Below are 12,746 nucleotides of genomic sequence, written 5' to 3' on the forward strand. Positions count from 1 at the left end.
ACACTTTTTTCTTTTCTGATGAGCCAAAACAGAATAACAGTTACATCTTGGCTGGGGCAGCTTTCCTGCATCTCTGCACAGTCATGCCTTCAGGATGGGGGTCTCTCTGCTAGCACTTGGCGTCTCCCGCAAACCAGTTCCTCCTACCATCTTAGCTAATCTTTGTTAACTGATCCACATATCCACCCAAGACTTCAAACTAAAAATCTGAAAGCATCCTTAACTAATCCTCCAACATCTAATCAATCAACAAATCCTATGAACTCTAATACCCCAAATAAAATTTGAATTGCTTCTCTTCATCTCTACCATTGTAACCTAGGCCATCTTTGGTTGCAAGTATTTCCATAGCTTTTTAAGTGCAAGTGCTCTCTGGCTTCCATGGCAACCCCCCTCAGTCTGTTTCCCATACAGCTGCCAGAGGGCATTACTAAGGCAGAGCATGTCAATGGCTCACTGCTGAACTGCATAACCTGCCTGATCTAGTGCTTCCTGTCCTTTCCAACATCATCTCAGCTCACTCTCCTGTCCATTACTGCAGTGCAGTTGCAGCTGCATTGACCTTCTTGCTGTTCTTGGAAAGCACCCAGCTTTTGACCCACTTAGGGGGTCACACATGTGTTGTTGTCTGCTGGTAAGTCTGCTGCCTATGACAACCCCCACCCCATTGGCTAAGTTCTCATTCTTCAAGTTACAAACAAAGTACCACATCCTCTGAGAGGGCTTCCTAGATCACTCTCTGATATGGTTTGGCTGTGTCCCTACCCAAATCTCATCTTGAATTGTGGCTCCCATAATCCCCATGTGTCATGGGAGGGACCTGGTGGGAGGTAACTGAATCATGGGAGCAGGTTTTCCCATGCTGTTCTCATGATAGTCAGTAAGTGTCACAAGATCTGATGGTTTTATAAAGGAGAGTTCCTCTGCACATGCTCACTCATCTGCTGACATGTAAAATGTGCCTTTGTTCTTCCTTCGCCTTCTGCCATGCTCGTGAGGCCTCCCCAACCATGTGCAACTATGAGTCCATTAAACCTCCTTCCTTTATAAATTACCCAGTCTCAGGTATGTCTTTATCGGCAGCATGAGAATGGATTAATACACTCCCTCAACCACTTTCTTCTCTATCAACCCAATGCCCTTATTCTCTGACCTTATTCTTTCCCTGAAGACTTGGACTTAATCGAAAGTTTTATACATGTAGAAGTTGCTACTTTTAGTAGAAAAGGAAACATCCATGAAAACAGTACCTTGGTCATTTCTAAGTAGTTACCACATTTCACAATATTATATTATGTTTTGTTTCTATATAACTTCTCTTAACTAAGGTATTATAAGCTCTATTTGGGTTAGAGACAATGTTTGTCTTGTCATTCAGTACTAGAAGGGAAAAAAGATGATAGAAAACAAATTCCCTTTATTCTGTCTGGTGAGGAATTCTAAATGATATTCATAGACACCTTTTGTGGCATCTGCCCCAAAAACTCCCTTTCCAGGAAATCCACAAATATTCATAATGAACCCCTTATACACAAGGGTAGTAGACCAAATATCCATGTTTAGACCATGAGACACTACCCATTTTTAATGTCTGAGTTTTATATTTGCCACTGTCTAAGGTGTCTAAGACACCTTGAGGGCAGGGATCCCATGGGATTTACCCATTTTTTAATCCCGCAACTGAGATCAGTGACTGCTACATAATTACACTTTGAATCCATGAAAGGACAGAGCCAATTAGTTTACCCAGGCATCCAAGTCTTGTTTATTGGGTGGCCTGGGTTGGTTTAAGCTGCAGGAATCTAATAAGGGAACACCCAGAAAGATGAAACCATATCCTTAAATTCCTATTCATTCAATAATCCTAAAATAATTTATAATAAAATTAGAAACAAAGGGCAATTGTATAGGATCTTTGTCTGTCTAGTCCCCCACCTCAGAGAGCCTCCAGGGGTAGTTTTCAGAGCCCTGGATGAGGTTTGGCTCATGCAAATCCCATTGTTTGTGGTTCCATTGGAAGAGTCAGTCTCTCTTCTCCCAGCCCCCATGCAACTCTTGGAAAATGGTGCTCAATGGAGAGCATCCTTTGCAGAGGAACTTTGTCCTTAGGGGAAAGTTCTAGATGACAAGTCATAAATTTAGAAGGCCCTGGTCTCAGAAGGCACTCTGAATGATTTCAACAAAGTACAGAAGGAGAAGGTGGTTTTAAAACAGTTGCACCATTGGATTCAGAAAAAGGAGAGGTCTGTGTACAAATACAGACCACTTTAGTTCTTAAAACATCTGCATATTTTCTAGTCACCAAAGTCACACACAGCTTTACAGCAATAAAGAGGATATTATTTACCCACCCACTTGACAGGTAGGCAAACTGAGTTCGGAGTTGCTGAGTACAACACTAGAAGAGTGTCTCGTAGGAGAGATGCCCAATAGCTGCGCTCCATGTATCCCAATAGCCTTTCTTTCTCTTCATACTTAGAAACTCACCGTGACTGATATAAAAAGTGCTCAGTCAGACAGATGAAGACCTCCTGTCTTGGATAAAATAGGTGCATTCAGGGTGAGAACAGATTAAGTTAAGGCTGCCATAACAGAGAGAAATAGGGAACTCAGGGAGTTTGGGTGATTTGCATGGGTCCTGTTCCAGTTCACATTTGCATCAATCATATCAATATTGAAGATAAAGATCTGACTTGACTTCCTTTAGATTCTGGTGGACAGACACAGGGATGGCTCAAATCATCTTACTTGTTAACTTTCTTCTTCTTTATGGTCAAGGACTTAGTTTTGTACCCCTACTCTATTCTTGGCATTCTGAGCAGTGACTGACACATAGTAAACTCTCATTGCTCTTAATGAATATACTCAGTTTACCACTTTACTTTGACCTCAGACATTCTCTGACTTTCTGGGATGCAGATTACTGTTTCAAAACAGCTTATGTTTTCCTTAAGCAATAAATAGGCCGTCATTTCTACCCTTGAAAGAAAATGCTATGTGAGACCACACTGGATCCCAACCTCAAGCTGTCCCTTGGCTTCTCTGAGGTGCATCGTGCAGAGGTTGAGCCTCCCCCCGCTGGATCTGAAGGATGTAGGTACAAACAGCTGAGTATACAACCAATGGACCCCAGCCCAGTGAAGTCACTACCTTAGAGGCCCAAGACTGTCATCACTGTCCTCACAAGTCCATGCTTCTGGACTAGTGGTGGACACCTGCAGCATCTGGCTTACTGTTGAGAGCTCTGACTACAAGAGACCAGATTCAAATTCAGCTTGGCGTGGGACTATGGGTGATGTATCGAACCTCTCTGGAGCTCAGTTGTTTTGGCTGTGGAATGGGAGAGAATAAAACACCTCATAATGCAGCAAATCACAAACTACAATGTGCACACAAATCACCTGGGGATCTTATGATGCTGCAGGTTCAGGCTCAGTAGGTCTGAGGTGGGGCCTGAGAGCTCAGAATTCTAATAAGCTACCAGGCCATACCGATGTGGCTGATCTGGAGACTGCACTCCAAGTAGCAAAGTCATAGAGCAGTAAATGAGATAATAGAATAAAAGGAGATTATTAACATGAACAAGCATTATAAAGCAAATTATTAATAATCATGATCAGTAGTAGCATTTTGGTTAACATACATGAAATTACCACCAGCCAGGTTTGAATTAGACTGTTTCCCGCCCTGAGTCCTTTCAAACAAGTTATGTGATTCCATCTGAAAGCTCCTTCAGACATTCCCATAAGCCCTCATGTAACTACAGAAGTCAAGGGCACAGTGAGAAGATATTTTATTACCCGTGTATTTATTTATGGGTTTTGGGGGTTTTAAAACTGGCAATTAAAACCTTGTAAATTTGTATTATCAACAAAATAAATGTAGACGGGTTAGTTACTCGTTGCTAATAAATTTGATCATTCATTTATAAAACGAATGTTCACCCAAGAATCACAGAGCACTCTATAAATATCGCTTCACGAAGCCGCAAACCACCTCGACAAGGAAGGCACACAGCACCCCTGAGGGGTTAAACAAACCCTCCCGGGCCTGGGGGATGGGAGGGCAGTGCCTGAATTCCAGCCCCCTGGTCCTCTTCCAGTACTCAGGTTCAGCCTCTGCCCCGGGGGGCCTGACTCTTTGAAGCAAGATATCCGCTTGGATGCGTTTCAAATCAGCTTGCCTAGAGGCTCCAGCCCCAGATAGCCCCAGGAACCTGTCTGTAGGAGCTGGAGAAAACCATATTTCTCTCCTGTGAGAGGTTGAGGAGGACTAGCCTCCCCCATTTCCTCTTTTCCAATCATGCACTCTGGGTAGTTCAGCTACTGTTCCAGAGGTAACTTACAAACCGACTGGCCCAGCTATGGAACTCCAGCATGGAATTAATAAAACAAAACTGCTTGTTCGCTGATTTCTCAGCCAACGGCCCCCACTTCAAGACTTACTCAGCTGACGGTCCTCTTCACTTCTCCCCCATAAATGAACTCAGTAAAGTGTTTTTGTCTTTGAATCCTGGTGCCCTAGATGGACCAGGGTTTTTGTGGCTGGGTTTGAATTCCAGCCCCACCATGGTGGGGGACCACGGACCTCATGTTCCTTAGCTGTGAATTGGGCTTATTTTAGGCAAAGTCATCTAGTGCCTGTGAGGATGTTCAGAAATGATGTGTAAAGAGCCCCAATAATGGAATTTATCCCTATTGGTAGTGCTGGTACCAGTTGTGATATTAGTCATAGATGCAACACTAGCAGCAGAGTGTCAGGCCCGATTATAACTTTTAGGAACCTGAGCCCATGCTTCTCTCATCACTTCATTTGTTGAGAGGAAAGGGAACAAGAGGATTGATCTCTCATTTATGAGTGCCCTAAGCAGAGCTTAGGCTGTCTCATCAGTCATCTAGCCCTCCAAGATATTACATCTTACTCCCTCTTCCCAAATTATTGACCCAGCTGATACAGACAAGAGACAAGGAAGTACTGGGTAGAAGAGGGTGGGTCCCCAGCAAAGGCCCCATCCTCAAGCCTGGAAACTCACGGCCCTAATGGGAACAGGCATTCATGTTTACACACCCAAAAGTTGCATTTGGCCTGCCAGGCTCCCTTACCCTGTACCCGTATAAACCCCAGACCCCAGGCTCCAGACAGATGAAGATGAACAGAAGAGCAGAAGCACAGCAGAACGGCATGGCAGAGAGAAGAGAATGAGCATCTGAATGCTGAGAGGAGTTTGGCTGGGAATGGTCAGAGAGATTGGCTGCTGGACAGCCAAACTCCGGGAGAAGATCATCTCCCCACTCCATTCGCTTTTCAGCTCCCCACCCAACCCGCTGAGCCCTACCTCCATCACTCAATAAAACCCCTGCATTCGTCCTTCAAGTTCGTGTGCAACCTGATTCTTCCTATATGCTTGGTACCTCAGTACCAAGAGGACACTGAGCTGGTTAACACTTAAGCTGTCTGTGGATGGCAAGGCTAAAAGAGCTCACCGTAGCACAAGCCTACACAGGCTTTGGGAGTTACAGGCGCCCACTCCTAGATGCTACCATGGGGCCAGAGCCCCAAAGCACTTGCCCCAGCTCCTTCACCTGCCCATCTGCATGCTCCCCCTCCCATAAGGGGTGTGAACAGGTGCAGTGTCTGAACAGACAAGCCACACCCCTGTCGCACATCCTGCGAGGGGTGTCAGGGAACTCTCGCATTTCACAACCATCTTCCTGGCACACCTTTTTGCCACCTGCCCTCAGACCAGCTGGTATTATTCTTCTTCTTGCTGGTGAGAGGAACCAAAACCTCCGACTCACAAACACTGATGGGGAGCGGTGATATGCATTGCTCTTAGCCTAGGTCTACTGAGTGGTCTCACTCCTTTGGAGCTACCTTTGCCTGGGCTATGTGGCATCCACGTGCTTTTCTGCTTACACAAGCCCTCATGGACTACATGTTAGAGGTTTTTCATCATTTATTATTTGTTACTTACTGATTTCTTAACTACTGGCTGTATCTGTATTCTGTCTTGATTCATTTTCTGAAAAAGCAGGACTCATCTTTACTTAATGAGCTTTATTCCAGTCCTAGAGAGAGGTAGGAATTTAATTTGACTGAGATATTCTGTTCCTCACTGCTGCCTTTACTTGATTAACATGGAGAATCATAAAATTTCTGAGCAGAGAACCAAAAGTAGATAACAAATAGGCTATGAAGCTTGCTGAGATATCTGTAGAGGGGAGATTGATAAAGATGTTTAATACATCTTTCTATAAATAAAAGGACTTCTGGTTTGCCCTGGACTTGGAATGAATCTTCTCAGGGCTTCAAGACAGTCATCACTCTGGCTACCTGCCATATGAAGGTTCTTTTCTCAGAGGGCAAATGTTGCTATAAGAAATGCCACGTGCCATTTTATCAAGCTGAGCGCAGCTGGCTTGTGACAACCCTGCATGAGACACCCAACCAAAGAAAGATATTTTCTCTTTGATCAGATGATTACTGAGAGTGGATGTGCTAGCATTAAATTGGTTTTCATGGTTGATATTTTTCAAGTAGGCTGGGCATGATGGCTCACACCTGTAGTCCCAGCTGCTCAGGAGGCTAAGGTGGGGGGATTGCTTGGGTCTGGGAGGTTGAGGCTGCAGTGAGCCGTGATTGCACCACTGCACTCCAGCCTGGGCAACAGAGCAAGACCCTGTCTCAAAAATAATAAAATAAAATGATAAAAATATTACTAGTAGCTCCAAATTTAGTAATTTCTTTTTGGAAGCTATTATTAATATATTTTGTTTAACAGAATACAGGTCACCTACCAGCATTTCTTATAAAGTGAGCTTCTGTCAAGTTTTTTGTATTTTTCTTTTTGACTCTTAATATAAAATCATCCAAAAGGTATTCATACCTGTGAGTATTTGTTAGCATGGTTTTAAAATGTAGTATGTCTTCTTTGTTCAATTTAAACAATGTTGGAAGAAAACAATGTTTTCCCATGTTTTCTGTTCATGTCTTTTCCCCTCTAGAGCTTGGCTCACACCATTCCTTGCATTTAGAATATCCTTTCTATTATGCCCAAATCTATTTCTTTCTTTAAGGCACATTTAAAGGCTCTCAACCTTTCATGCTCAACTGCTGCTTTCTCTCGTCTTTACTGATTTGTTTACTGGAAGTCATCTCCCCCAGTTCTGCATACTTTCATACAGAAAATAGCAAATTTCAGATGTTTGTTCATTTAGTTTTCAAAAGAAGGGTACCTTGGCAAGTCAGGCTTGCATTCTCTTTTTTAAAATAGCTTTTATTAAGATATAATTCACATGCAGTAAAAGTTGCACAAAAGTGAACAATTCAGTAGTTTTGAGTGTATTCATAGTTGTCCAACCATCACCATAATCTAATTTTAGAGCATTTTCATTACCCCACAGAGAAACCCTATGAAGAGTACACATTAGCAGTCACTCCCATCACCCCCACCCCTAAACTCTAGGCTACCATGAATCTACTTTCAGTATCCATAGATTTGTCTATTCTAGACATTTCATATACATAAAATTACACAGTATGTTGACTTTTCTTTGTTGACTGGCTTTCTTCATTTAGCGTAATGTTCTCACAACGCATCTGTTTTGTGGCATGAATAAAGACTTCATTCTTTTTTATCCACTGTATGGATATACCATCTTTTGCTTACTTATTTATCAGTTAATGGACATTTTGGTTGTCTCCACTTTTTGGCTTTTATGAGTAATGCTGTTGTGAATACTCATGCATATGTTTTCAATTCTCTTAGGTAGACACTTAGGAGTGGAACTGCTGAGTCATACAGTAATTCTATGTTTAACATTTTGAGGAACTGCCAAACTGTTTCCAAAATGGCTGCAACATTCTATATTTCCATCAGCAAGGTAAGAGGGTATCAGTTCCCGCACATTCTCGCTGACACTTTCCTTTGTCTGCCTTGCATTCTTATCAGACTTACATTCTTGGTCTGAAACTTTATTTCAGAAAACAAGTTTGAGGAGAAGAATGGATTTGTTAAACTTGCTTCAAGAAATGTTTTCTCCTAAAATGTGCCCAATGTGCTATGCCTAATGTGCTGTGCCTGCTCAGGGAGTTATTGAGCCTCTGACCCCCTGAGCAGGCACAGCACATTGGAAGAAGGATGCTGCTGTACCTCAGAACCGGGAAGCCCCTGAGGTCTCCTTCTCAGTGCCACCATTTGCAAACGATATGCCTTTGGTAGATTAGTGTCTAACCCTTAGTTGCCTCATAGATAAGATGAAGAAGATATTTCCGCTTTTCATTACCACAAAATAGGATGTGTGTGTGTCAATATATTGTATTAGTCCATTCTCACACTACTAATAAAGACATGCCCGAGACTCAGTAATTTATAAAGAAAAGAGGTTTAATTGACTCAAATTTCTGCATGGCTGGGGAGGCCTCAGGAAACTTGCAGTCATGATGGAAGGCACCTCTTCACAGGGCTGTAGGAGAGAGAATGAGTGCCAGCAGGGGAAACATGCTAGGCACTTAAAAAACCACCAGATCTCATGAGACTCACACACTATCATGTGAACAGCATGGGGAAACCACACCCATGATTCAATTACCTCCCACCGGGTCCCTCCCACAACACATGGCAATGATACGAACTACAATTCAAGATGAAATTTGGGTGGGGACACTGCCAAACCATATAACATATCTAGAAGCTCATATGGGCCATAACAGGCGTTCTAGAAAGCTCTTTCTGAATGATTCTCCCTGAAGTCTTGTAGTTCTGTGGCAGTGCCTGTAAGTACGCCACCATAGAAAAGGGAAGTTTTGGTCAATTTTTGTAAATTCCGTGTGTGTGACAAGAATGAGTGGTCTCTGTTAAGTACAAAGATTGTATACAAACATACACATATCAGGCGAATTACTGTGGAAGTCAAATCCAATTTATCTTTGTTTAATTTTGATCTCCTTGATGGACTGGTTTTTGAGAAAGTTCTGGACCGTTTCCCACACTGACTCTTCACTCAACCATTTATCCTCATGTTTCTGTCATATCTTTACACAGCAAATCCCAGCTAGTCCTCTCCTAAGTACACTATTCTGTTCCCAAGTCCTCTGGTGCCTGAAGCTTTCTCATTATCATGAGAGCAAAATAATGTGAGTATTAAGGCCCACAAAGCAATAAAGCATGATTGTGAAGAGCAGAAGCTTTGCAGACAGACCCAAGTTCAAACCTTCGCACCACCACTTCCCAGCTTATGAACTTGGGAGGCTAACTGACTTTCTCTGAGCCTCAGAGTTCCTGTCTGTAAAATGGGAAAATTAACACCGGAAGTTAGGGTGGATTCAATGAGATCACACATGTAAAGCAGGTATCACAGAGCTGGGGAGAGGAACCGGTAAGGATTTAGTAAATGCTAATTTTGTTAGTAACAATAGACAACATCTGCATGGCAGCAGATCTTCACCTTCCTGAGAGTGCTTAATATGTTCTGGGCACTAAGCCAAGTGCTTCAGTTGTATCAGCACATTTAATCCTCACAGCAAACCCATAAGAGTGATAGGACGGACATTACCATTTTACAGAGGAGGCCACTGGGGCACAGAGGGATGAGGCAGCCCACCCAAGGTCACCAGTGAGCGGTTGCTCCTGAACTGCACCTCCATCATGGGAGCATGGGAGCCTGGTCTCATCTTCTGATGACAAAGTCGGTCATGGAACTAACAAGAAGACACACCACAAAAAGGGACTCTTTGTCCCACATCCCTTTCTGTGACCTCCCAGAAGTGCCCCGCAGCACCAGACTCCACTCTGGGTGGCTACTGTGGTTCTTCTTTTGTGTCTGGGAAAAAAGGGTGCTCGATAGGATCCAGCTGCCAGCTCACTACAGCCCAGCCCTCATCTGGTACTCCCAGAACAGCTCTTGGGTCTAGGACAACAAAGCCCTTATTGGTCTCATTGTTCCAAGTGTAGTTGGAAACATCTGAGATAAAGCTGGGATGGAAAACCGAGCAAACTGTTAAAATCTGCACAATAAAAAGGCACAATCAGGACACACTTAGGGATAACATGTTACACTTCCAAAAATTAATATTGTTGGATGAAAGCCCCAGCTTCCCAGTTTTAGTTCATTTTAGAAAAAAAATCTACAATACATAAATATATTCCCACTGTAAAAAAATAAAAAACAAAAGCCAAACAATCAATAAGTATGAGGAATAAAATGAGAATGTTGACCATTATGCCTCCGTCCACCCTGAACCCACAGCTTCCAGTGGTAACCATGATCAATAGAGTAGATATACCTCCTCCCAAGCTTTTTACTTTGTAATAAATGCATATATATGTACACATAAACATGTTTCATTTGGAAAATATTGTGTTTCCACACAAATGGTGTCACAATATGTGCATTGTCTGCAAACTAGCTTTGCTTATTTTATTCACTTAACAATAGGTTTGGGGAGTGGGACTTGGGGAGAATTAGGTTTGGAAAATTTTGCCAAGTCTGTGCACACTTAAATTGACGTTATTCTTCATGAATGACCGAAGTGTTTCCCATGGTGTGGTGCTAACATAATAATTTATTTAACCTTGTCCTTCTGAATGGACATTTGGGTTGTCATGGGGGCAAGCTCTAAGATGACCCCCTCCCCATGATCTCTACCTCCTGGTATTCATGCCCCTGTGAAATCCCTTGCCCTTGAGAGTGGGCTGGCCTCATGACTTTCTTCTAATCAATAGAATGGAGCAAAAGTGATAAGATGTCACTACTGTGACTAGAGTACAAGACATTGTAACTTGCCTCTTGCTAACAGACTCTTCTCTTGCTGGTTTACAGAAGGGCCCATGTGGCAAGGAACTAAGGGCAGTCTCTGGCCAAAAGCCCACAAGTAACTGAATTCTGCCAATAACCATGAGTTTGGAAGTGGATCCTTCCCCATTCGAGTCTCAGATGAGTCCCCAGCCCTGGCCAACATCTTCATGTGCTGTGAGAGACCATTAAGCAGAGGACCCAGCTAAGCTCTGCCCAGATGCTCAATCGACAGAAAAAGATACTAAGTGTGTGTTGTTTTAAGCTGCTACATTTGCAGTGGTTTGATATGCAGCAATAGATAGCTGATACTGCTGTTAATTGCTTTCTATTACAATCAACTGGAATAACTGCCCTTGTGCATACAATCAGGGATGTATTTTGGGATCAATTCCCAGACCTGAGATTGTTCAGTCTAAGGGTAAGGATATTTAATGTGGAAAAATAACACTAAATTGTTCTCCAAAAATATTATCAAGTGACAATCATGCAAACAGTATGAAAGTTCCTACTTCTCTCCATGTTCTTGCCAAATGAAGTGTCATTGATCATTGAAAAAATATCAGTTTGAGAAAAATCAGTACTGCATTGCTTTGATTGCATTTTCCTGATCACTTATCAGGGTGAGCATCTTTTTAACGAATCCCTTGGCCATTTATTTTCCTCTTTCTTCTGAGACTTCTCTCTTGATATTTTTAGCTTTTATCCTATTTTAATTGGATTTCAATTGGATTGAACAACTAGAATGATAGAATGATATCTGGGGGGCACACAATGGCCACTGGTGATGCTGCTGTTGATTACCCAAAGTGCTATCCCATTTCTTCCTGTGTATTTACTACTATTTCTCTTGCAGTTAATAAGCAATTTATGGGAAGATTCTTTGAGACCATTCAAATATCCTGCACCTCATTAAAATATCCCCCTGGATTTAGCAGCCTTTGATGATTCTTGCCTGAACAAAACTTTATTATGGTAGATGTAAAATGAAGATTTTCATTTCTAGCACTTCTTCCACATTTACCAGCTCCATTCAGCCTTCTTGTGGATAAGACTCTCCCCTTTCTCCCAATTGTTTATTGTTTTTATTAGTATGGACTCACGATTTCCTGTTCTTCTCAATGGCCTATAATTTATTACTATCTTTAATTATATTAGTGCTCAAATTTTCCCAGTTTGGCCAGTGGGATCCCCTCCAAGTTGGCTATTATTTCCTTGTGACATACCCACTTTTTCTTTCTTTCTCTTTCTTTTTCTTTCCTTTTAAAACTCACTTCTTTACTTCCTGCTCCAGCCCTGGAATCAGCCATTTCTCTGAAAAACTGTGGTTCTTTCAAGTGGACAAAGGTATTAGAGACCAAAATTTGGGCACAAGATATGCACTTTAACAAGGACCCACTTTAAGTGCAGTTTAGTGAATTTGAATGAATGCATGAACTTCTGTAACTACTACCACAATCAAGATATAGAGTTTCTGTCACCTCTCAAAGCCTCCTTTTCTTGCTTGCTCATATGCAATTACCTCTGTCCAAAATGACCCTTTCCCTTTCCTCTACACACTCAGCAAAGCCATGATTGAACATTTATTCCTTCTTAGATTTTGTTCCATTTTCCTCAGCAAAGGTTCTTGGTTTCCTCTTCTTCATGCTCACAAAATAGAGAGTAAAAGTGCTTGCTCAACAGTTCTTCAACTGCTCTAATAAAGATTGATTCTCTTACCAGTTTTGTGTCCTTGGGAGTTAATCAGCCTCTCTCTCTGTCCATTGATTTTCCATCTGTAAAATGGGTCACTCTTGAACTGGTCCCATATCCAACACATGTAAACCTGTCAATGTAACCTCCAAAATATCTCTTGGATCTTTGCCCTTCTGGACAGCTCCACAGCCACCACTCCAGTACCTCTCTTTTGAAAATCTGTCTGGTCTCCCAAATTCCACCTTTGGGCTCATTCTA

General features: G+C 42.3%; 1 long non-coding RNA gene across 1 annotated transcript in view; it reads left to right on the plus strand.

Annotated features, from left to right (window-relative positions):
- The window catches only part of LOC130541331 (uncharacterized), a 57,187-nt gene extending 44,673 nt beyond the window's left edge, over positions 1 to 12,514 (plus strand). Inside the window, exons 4-5 of the long non-coding RNA XR_008955374.1 lie at positions 7,769 to 7,883; positions 10,821 to 12,514. This is a non-coding gene — a long non-coding RNA (uncharacterized LOC130541331). The remainder of the gene's footprint in view (positions 1 to 7,768; positions 7,884 to 10,820) is intronic.
- The last annotated feature ends 232 nt before the right edge of the window (positions 12,515 to 12,746 follow it).

This window comes from Pan paniscus, chromosome 2 (genome assembly GCF_029289425.2).
Source record: "Pan paniscus chromosome 2, NHGRI_mPanPan1-v2.0_pri, whole genome shotgun sequence".
Lineage (NCBI taxonomy): Eukaryota > Metazoa > Chordata > Mammalia > Primates > Hominidae > Pan > Pan paniscus.